Source organism: Cyprinodon variegatus, unplaced genomic scaffold, assembly GCF_000732505.1.
Source record: "Cyprinodon variegatus isolate N-32 unplaced genomic scaffold, C_variegatus-1.0 Scaffold51, whole genome shotgun sequence".
Classification (NCBI taxonomy): domain Eukaryota; kingdom Metazoa; phylum Chordata; class Actinopteri; order Cyprinodontiformes; family Cyprinodontidae; genus Cyprinodon; species Cyprinodon variegatus.
The window spans coordinates 812,136-822,617 of NW_015150504.1; positions in this window are offsets into that span (position 1 = coordinate 812,136).

The window sequence follows — 10,482 nt, forward strand, 5'->3', positions numbered from 1 at the left end:
CACTTTATGCACCACTGAATCGGGTCTGTGATTGGACGGTCACAGCGCTGCTGAAGTTCTACGCCTCTGTGTCTTTAGGGTCTTGGAGAAGAACGTGGGTCTGCAAACAGATGGTGAGGGAATCTGCTACATTAAATTGGGCATTTGTTCCCCACTTTAGGCATGTAATCTAGGATGCTTTTAATATCAAGGTAATATTGTGTATTGATTTACACAAATCTTTGAATTGACGTCGTTTCAGTGTGTTTGGTTATTAGACTCTCAGCCAGGATGTCTAAAAAAATAAGAGAGTTCTTTAAAACACCCCTCCTTAAACACCTTCACTGGCTCCATAGAGCAGCACATTTACTTCAAGATCTCAGACGAATTATAAAGCTCTCCATAAACTTGAAAATGTTATTTGCTTTTATTAAAAGTGCTGATAAATATTTATTATTGTTATATATTATCATCAAAAAAGGAAAAAAAATACAGTCTATTAATGTTATCGTATATAAATTAGGTGTTTTAAATCTATATGGGTTGTTACACGCCAAATTCTCCAACTGTTCATGTCTTGCATCCATACATTTGTCAGGAGAGGAATAGTAGAGATGCAAGAGAAAGTGGAGAAAACAAACACTTAAGAACTACTAGAAAATGTGTTTAACTTATATAAAAGTTTTATTAAAAAAGTACTTCCGTCCATGCCCATAAGTTAGACACTTTGCCAACGGAACAAGACAATTTACATGTAAAATAAGGAAAAAAACAACCAGTGCCACTTATTAAAAGTGTAATATAAAATAATCTTATGTTAAGGATAAAAATACCCATTCCACTGTCAGATTATCTTATATACTTACTCTATTTAAGGGGAATTTTTTTACTCTTGTTTAGTTTTTTGCAGAGCAGAGAGAATCTATTGAGAGAACAGCTATAAGGCATCCGCTTAACAAATCTGGCCTTTATTGATAGAGTGGCATCAGGAACCCATTGCTGAAAGAACGCAATGAGCAGTCCAGTTTGTATAGTTTGCGACAAGCCATATAAATGCCACTCTAAACAATAAAACAGGTGCTCCATTGAGATCAGAAGAATGTTTAATATATTTTTATCTATAGGCAAATGTGAAGGAAAATCAACCCTGAATGAAACCTTGCAAGCGGTAAGTGAGACGGACAACTGTAGCAAAAGGTGGTTCTACTAAGTACTGAGTTGATGGCTGAAATAAAAGCCTTTCAAATCCACTTTTCTGTTGTCTCTTATAAAAATCCCAGCTGAAGATTATGAAGTTTGTTGTTATAAAGTAAGAAAGTGTGGACATAGAAAAAACCAACAAAGGGGATTTGATTTTCAGACTGAAACAGAGAGTTACAGAAAAAGGTCAGGTGTGTTAAATGTTTTCTTTTATATTACATAGAGTTGCGAACCTGGGAAATACACCACATCAGGATGAACTGTTGGAGGAAGGAAAGCCAGCAGAGGCTGGCCTACTTGGAAACTTATGGTCATGCTGTACATGTTTGTGTTACTTTCTTAACTTTTTTAGAAAATGATAAGTAGGTGCTAGTTTAAATGCATATTCCACATCAAACATGATGGACAGAAAAGTCTGATCTATGACCAATCCGCCCAACAGTTGACATCTTTGTGACAGGAACAAATGACTGCACAGCCGTATGCATTGCTTACAGCAAGAAGGTCCTGGATTGGAAAACTATGCAGAGGAAGTGTACATGTTCTCTCTATAAATGGGTGAGTTCTCTCTAACAGGGGCCCAGAAAGGCCCAAATACAATTGTATACTGGCAAAAATATCACTCAGCAATAAATGGATTTTCTATTTTATTCTAATCAACTTAGAATCATGCATATTATTTACAATCTGACTCTGATTAACTTTTAACCACACAAACATTTTTCCACCCTCTTTATCTATCTAAAGTCACAGCGAGGTCATATGGTTATTTTTCCACGCGCGTTAGCTGGGTTACAGCCTGGACAGATTGGCAGTCTGTTGCATGACATCACATAAATACAAAGAACATACAACTGCACAAAGATGTAAGTGTAAAATAAGATTAAAGTTGGAATCGGTTTTTTTTGGGTGTTTGAAGAGTATAAGAACCCTGTGATTACCCTATGTTGAATTAACACAGCATGCAAACCCCATCTAAGAAGGCCCCTTGGAAAAATCTTTAAACCTACAAACCTAAATTCTCTTGAATGATCATAGAAAAAAATCTCTGCAGCTCCCCCTGGAGAACTTCTACCTTGTTCAAAAAGAACCAAACATAAAATAGTTTGAAAAACTTTTTTGGAATTCACTGCACAAAAAAATATATTATTTTTGTAACACAGTTTAAAAAGTTCACAAGAATAACTGAGTGCATGATAGAGAAGATTGTCAACTGAATGACAAACTTTTCTCCCAACTCCTGCAAACATACATGAGAGGCTCCTCTTTAAAAACAATGGCAGGCAAATTTCAATGACCTTCATAAACCTGATGAACTGTTGATCAACTTCAGTTTAAAATATTAAGAGAATCTTTAGATACTTGAAAATGAAGTACATGAAAGGCACACAAAGATGCAAACTTGATTTTTGTTTTTCTGCTGCAGATTTTCTAATATTGCAGAGCAGAAGAGGATGAAGTTGATTTCATTTGTAATGCATCTAAATCATGAATTCTCCACAGAACGTCTACCTCCAAACATGAAGCAAAGATAGTGGAAGCCCTGAGGCCAGTGAAATGTTTTGGTTGTGTCTGTCTCTCATGTCAGAACCTAAGTAGGGCAACAGTTTGTCAGCCTGACGTTAACATGAAGCAAAGCAGTCAGCAGTGATCCGCTGTGCCCAGATCTGACACAACTGAAGGCTGATTGAAAGTTTTCTGTGGCAGCCTTTTGCTTGCAGGGCTCCTGCAGCAAAGCCTTCCCTCTGATATCTCTTCCTACCCCTCCATAGTTGAAGAAAAGCAGTCAACAGCAGCTCAAAACTGAGATCTGACATGAAGCGTGAGCTGTTGTCTCATGTTGTGAGTTATCCTGGCAGCAGGCTCCAGATCGTATTGATGTCTCCTTGCTGGGTGAACGGTTTATTTTTCTAACTGTGTAGTCTTGCCATCTGTTAGGGAGACCTTCCACTCTCGGCTCGACATGATACTTCAATTAGCAGCTCAGTGCCTCATTACTGAAGACAAAGGGATCTCTGAAACTTTGCCCGGATACTTTGGTAATCATACTTTTCAAAAAAGGCACGTTCATTTTTAACGAGGCAAAAATCAATGGTGGTCACAATGACGCCATACAGTCTTGTCTCCTTTTCAAGTGCCTACTTTAAACTTCAGTTGTTTTTTGTAATGGGTTTAGCACTCTGAACTCGTTTATCACTACAAGTGTAAGTGCTGCCTAATTCATCTCACAGGTGTGTTTGTGTGCCTGTGTCTTTTTTTTCCTTGGTAATTTGTCTTTATAATCTGATTATGGCTGTATTTAGAGAAAGCCTGAAGCCCTAAGGTAAATGAAACAAGGGTAATTCAGGGAGAAAAAAATGAAGGCATTATAAGATAATAAAATCAAATATGAAATGAAACATAAAGTAAAATCGAAAGAATGAAAATGTTGTGAAATGTTATGATAAGACCTGTCGCACGTTTTTACAAAAGGGCAGAACCAGACATACTGAGGGAGTGAGTATGACTCCTTGGTTAACAATGACTCTTCTCTCGCTGATGTTGTCTCCATGGAGACCAACTTCTCCATCTACTGGTGGGTGGCTTTTGTCTCCACCTCTTTCATTACTGTTTTTGGTTTTAAATCTGACAAGCACCACTGCATCAGGATATTATCCCCCCACCCCTGTTCTTGCCTGTAGAAAAGGGTGTTAGCCCTTAGCCTTCTAGAGCATCACACTAAATTCAGACATGTTGCTAAGCAACCCAAAAAAGAAGCCCTTTACATGCTTGTGTGCATGTTATGTATGTATGAGTGAAGAATGAATTGTGTTATACCATGGATAGCATTAGTAGAAAGAGGTGCCTATGCTGTTATTTTCTAGAAGGTATTCTAATCCCCGTCAGCCTCAGTTTGCCACCACACCACATTCTGTGCTTCCTCACACTTTTTGCTGCTTTCTTAATAGTTATTTCAGCAACTCTTCCTCTGCCTCAGAAAATCTATTATGGTTAATGTGTCCCCATATGCTATTCTTATTTACATAATAAGAGCGAAAAAAATATTACCATCTGGAAACAAAAGTTAGATTTCCAAATCAAATCCTTCCTACAGAGAAGAACTTTGAATATTTTGTGTTTTAGTAAATGCTGCCATCTATCCAAATGTGTAAACAGTCCTCAATATTAACCACAGAGGGTTTGCAAGGATATAAATTGTTTCCTAAAATGAAAGCAATTTGAAAATCAGAGGTAAAGAGGTTTTTGATTACTCTATTGTTTAAGAATCCCAGAAGACAAAGTATTTCCATACTGGACATACACATTTATGCTGTTTTGGTATTATTGAAACTTTGACATTGTTTTTTGGAGCCAAGTCACATTAGGGGAGAAAAAAAAATCTAAATTTATGCAGTCAGCCTGAGAGTTTAAGCACAAAAAAGCTTGGTTCTTGGAAATCAGTTGCATTTCTTTGTTTTTTTAGTTTTTCCAGAACAAGGTGCAACTGTCACACTGCTATCACTGCATAATTTATGACGTTCCAACTTTTTTAGCTCTTTGCACTTTCGAAATCTAAGAGGTTTTATTCAAACTCGATTACATAAGTATTGAATTTTTCACTGTTGTGTCACCACAGTTACGGTTATATTGCCGCACTTACACATTTTCTCCGACTATTCAGTGCTTTATCTTCCTCTACAATGCACAGGTGCTGGCTTCATTTATCTCTCATCTCAGTGTTTAAGCTGTCATCTCTTAAGGGGGATGATTATGATAATGAGAGCAGCCGAGAGTGCATGCTCAGCCGCATCCTGTATGTCTGGAATACCGAGGATCAGTATAACTAATTACTCCTCCTGGATCCTGACTGTGCCCAAGCCTTGTGATTTATGCCTCAGAACGACTGTTTGTACACACTCTGTTAATGGCGGATAAGAACTTGTCAGCTAAGCCAAACTTACAGCTCTAGTGATCAATTCTAGAATGTCCCGCTACCACAGATGCTCTGTTTTTTGTTGTTTTTTTGCTATCCAGCTCTTTTTACAATTATCCTTATCTCGGAATGGAAAGCGTCTCCGCACCTGTCTGACGGTGCTGCGCTCTGGCTGGACTCATCGCTTTAAATGTCACAACAACAAAAACCTGGGCCCATGCTTATCCATTAGCAGATAAGGATGGGGGCGTTCCTGCTGCTGGAAAGCACTGCAGTTTAATCTGAAGAATAAGATACACAAGGTCTGAAAACAATAGATATGAATGCATTTAAGAACCTCAAATGCCCCAAAATGAAATAATGAGTAGAGAGGCCATCTGGGGACAAAAAAACACTGTTTATAGTCATTTTTGCAGCAAATCAAGTGGGAGAAACAGAAAATGTTGAAGGTTTTTTGCTCAAATGGGACTAAAAATGCATTGTATGGCTAACATGTATAACACTATGCATGGTGAAAAACTGACTGCTAATTACCCTCATGAGGAAGCATGGTGTTGGTTGCAACATGATGTTATGATGCCAATCTTCAGCAGGAATGGAAATGCTGCTTTGAGTTGACAGCAAAAGGATGAAGCTAAGCACATAGCAAGGGAACCTGTAGAGGTCAGAAAAGACCCAGCACTGGGATGGAGGGTTAGTTTTCAGCAGCTCAAAAACCTCAAAAAGGTTGGGGTACAATGCAATGACTTACATTAAAGTTGATTAAAGTAGGTCTGCACGATGGCCCAGTGGGTAGCACTGTTGGCTTGGAGCGAGAAGGTTCTGAGTGGATTTCTGGCCTGGAGTCCTTCTGCATGTTATGCCGTTGCATGCATGGGTTCTCTCCGGGTACTCTGGCTTCCTCCCATAGTCCAAAAACATGACTGTTAATTGGCTTCCCTAAATTCTTTTTAGGTGAGTGCATGGTTGTGTGTCTTTGTGTGTCTCTGTATTGCCCTGCGACAGACTGGCAACCTGTCCAGGGTTTACCCCGCCTCCCACCCATAGACAGCTGGAGATAGGCACCAGCCCCACCTCGACCATGACAAGGACTAAGCGGGAGAACAGGATACTGATATTAAGGAAAGCTAAAGCTTAAAGTATTATTGTAGATTTTTTGTTTTATAACATTTTAAAAATATTATATTTTAAAAAGATTGCACATTCATAAACCATTTTGTATTAGTCTTAAAATACAATTTTCATTAAAATAATAGTTTTTGGATCGTAATGAGAAGCAATGTGAAAAACTCTAAGGGTGTAAATACTTTTCAAAGACCCGGTTGGTGGTTACTGCAGTAGTTCCTCTGAACTAATGGCCAATCAGACCTAATGTGAATGTGGGACACAGCACCATGAATTTTTGGATGACCTGAATTTTTCATTTTCTTGCAGATGCAGGTCTAAAATGTGCTGAGACTGTTTTCGCTTCTCAGACCTTGAATCAAAGTGAACAAGTTGCAGGATAAACAGAAAGATATGCTGAGCTACTTGTTTACATTCCCTATCATGTCTGCACAACTTGGATTGAAAATTGAACCTTAATTCTGCTGATGGAAGTTGAGAAACCTACCGCAAGCAGCAAATTGTTATTTCACTAAATTAATGTGATGAAGAGCTCGTATGCACAGAATAACCACTGCCTCACAGAGGAGTGAAATAACAAAGTACAAATACTTCATTACCTTAATTAACTAGAAACTTTCCCTCTCTATACTTTACTGGAGGGATTATTTTTTTAGACAACTTTTTACTTCTACTCCTTACAATTTTTTTGCAATTATCTCTACTTTTCTACTCCTTACATTTTAAAAAAGACCAGTTAGTTTTGTTTGATTTGAGCTCATTTTCGTTATGGCCTGTTTGTATTTAAAAAAATAAAAACCATCAAAATAATTTGTTTCATTCAGACAATTAATTATTTTGTCGTTGGACTCGTTGCTGCACCAACTTGTCACCACATAACAAAATTAATTGTTTTTCAAGATGATGCAGAGTTAAATTGGACACTGTTGTCATTAGTTATAAAACTAAGAAAACTAAGTATAAGGAAGTTATCATCCAAAAATGTTGAAAAATCTTCCTAAGGTAGTGAATGTTCCACTGTTGGATAGTGGATGAAAAATGTTCCTAGCAGTAGTGTTAATAGAGTGGTGCAGTAACCAGGGTAACCAAAGGTTTTAATGCTTCTGACCTTCACACTTTTTCCTACATTACCTTTACTTTTATAATTCAATTAGTTTTAAAAATGGTACATTTACTTATTTGAGTAAAAAGCTTAAGTTAATACTCTAACTTTTATAAAAGTGTTTTTAAACAGCAGGATTTCTACTTCTACTTGAGTATTAAACATAACTACTTTTGGCACCTCTGCACAGAAGTCTGTAGTATAGAGAGAACCTACAGGTAAACATGAAAAACATCACATTTCTGCATCAAATAGATCAACAATAGAAAAAAGCTAACGAAGGAAAAAAAAATAAAGTACACAATTTCAATCACGTTTTTCTTTTATTACTTTTTTTTTGTTATCTAATAATTAGCTCAAAATGAATTCCTTTGGTTGTTTTTCATTCCAACCGTGACCAAAAGTTTAATAGAAACTTTACATGTACATAAATGAACAAAGGGGTCAGGCTCCAGATCTCAAGGGCCGGTATCCTTCCCATTTTATATTCCTCTCTGCTTTAACACACCAGGCTCAAATGATCAGGTGTTTGCGGGACTCGGGAGTATTTTTCTGCATGCTGAGTGGGTAATTGATTTGATTCACATGTGTGAAAGCAGAAACACATTTCAAAGTTGCAGGATAGCGAACCTTGAGGACTCGAGTTTGGGACTCCTGCTCTATACAGCAGTACACTTTTGACTTTGTGAGAACAGGCTAGAGCAACACAAGGCAACAGCATCAGACCCCTCCTCCAGGTTGGTATGAGGTGTTTGTGCAGATATGCTGAAGGTGCAGTGTGTCCTAGCCAAACATTTCTACTTTTGTTCCAAAAGGCCATAGCTGATATTTCTATTAAGGATGGTGTCACAGCAAAGAAGAAAGATACCAGATGAAGCTACTAAGGTGAGGCAAGGCAGAGACAGCATTAGATTAATTATTGAACCAACTCTATACTCCCATATTGCAGAATGGGAGTATAGAGATAGAAAAAGGCAGATGGTGTATTTCACAAAGAGAATGAAACTCTCAGCTGAAACATTGTTTTCAACCCTTTGGATACTGGAACCTGACAGCTCTGCAAAGCCTAGGATGAGCCAGATACACATTGGCTCATCCCCAGAAGCACTCTTCAGCTCCTCCAGGGGGATGCCAGACTCTTCCAAAGCTAGAAAGGATATACACAGAATATAATCCTTTTAGTAGTTATTAGTGGAAAGCACTCTGACCAAAACACTATGAGTCGTAGAAGACTAACTTTGCAAATGACTGAAAAACACTCAATCGCCAAGTGTAAAACATGATGGTGGTGGCATCATGCTGTGGGTATGGTCAGGGAAACTGTTGGGAAATGTTTACGATGTGATATATGGAGACATAGAACCTGTTACTGGCTGCATAACATTTCAGACTGAGGCTGAGGTTCACCTCACAGCAGGAAATTGAATCCATACATACAAGCAGAGCTTTAATGGAAAGACTTACGGTAAGTCCAAATCCTCAGTTAAATCTTGTTAAGAATATGCAGTAAGATTAGAAGATGATGTTAACAGAGATATTTAATCAAAACTGAACTAATAGAAGGTCATTTTTCAGGTTAAAAATGTACTGGAGAAATACGCCAAAAAACGTGTTTAAATTACAGAGATGGCCTACTCTGCAAAGTATTGACTCAGTGGGGGTGAACACAAAGGAACACGACAAAGCCACGTATGATTGTCTACTGTTTTTCCTAAGCTTTAGGTAAGCTCTACTTTCTGTTCTGTCATATAAAATCCCAATAAACCATTTAAACTAGAAACTCATATCCTGCTGACCTGAATTTCAGAACATATTTTTAACCCTGATAAAGATTCAATTTAAACAGCTTGAATCTATATCTTCCTAATCTTGTAAGCAATGAGCAAAGTGAAAAGATTTCTGCTTGTGTGCTCCTATGTCTTTGAAATATGACACATTTGGAGCATTTATTGAATTTCTGCATCCCTCGCTATTTACTGCGATCTGATGAAGCTCTACTTCTCCAAGGAGACACAGGGGGCCCATGTGGCCCTACTGGGCACTCACTCTAATGGCTCTAAAGGGTCTTGTTCATAATAGCCCAGCGCTTTTAGAGGCAATTTGCAGAGATGGAACCTGCTCTTTGCGGCAGGTTGTTAAAGAGTGAAAGGGAGACTAATAAACATGCAATTACCGCAACTGTGTTTACATGGAGTGATGCTCTGGCTGGGACTCTGTGTGTGAATCACACCAGGAAGGAGCAGGGCTGCTGGGGCGCTTTATGATCATGAGGGGAATGGATATGTTGGGACACAGGAGGGAGGGATCTGTGTGGATGTTCAAAGCCAAAATCAATGCTCTTTCAGATGTAAAAACTGTAAAGAGGACAGAGGATTTTGTCATTTATCTCAGTACTTTCAGAAGCTTCTACCGGTAAATAGCACAAACCTCTTTGTTTTGGTCATTAAGCTGTATCGATTGGGCTTCAGTTAGTGAGAACATGCCACGAATGGCTGAGGACAGCCTCCATGGGAGGCCAGAAAATAAAAGCCAGTTCTTTTAACACAGAGAGCTCTCGTCGCGTTTAGCACAGCTTGCTATGTTCTAAATCAATAGGCAGAAAATAATAGAGACAATCAGCCAAAAAGGACTTGAAATAAAAGTGCAACGCAATGGGACATGCATTAAAAAAGACCTTACAAGGCTCGGCTGTTAATGGGCTGTAAATATTAAATCAGGGACATCAATACATGACAGAAAACAAAATGCTTGAACTTCATGCTTACCTCATATTCTCCTGTGAGATCAACAAAAGCTAATGGCCAATAAAAGCACCACCAGACAACACATGCAGCTCTGAATTACACCTATTAGGCTCTATGGCCAATGCACTTTATGGGTCTACCTCAATGCCTGCTTTGTTGCGATTAAGTGTATGGGGTCTGGGGTCTCTTTTAATGTGGTCTATGTTATTCTTCTAGAAAACCAGGGAACCTCTGTTTGTCTCTGATCTTGATGGAAAAGGTCTCACCTGTGTGCAGCAGTTCTCAGTGTTCATCACCTTCCTGCCCACTCTCAAGCACAACGTCTCCTGCAAGTACCAATGCTCTCGGATGTCAGTCACGTGCTCCTTGACCTCTGGGGTCTGCAAAGCCTGCTGAATCAAACCCCTACAGATCCATGC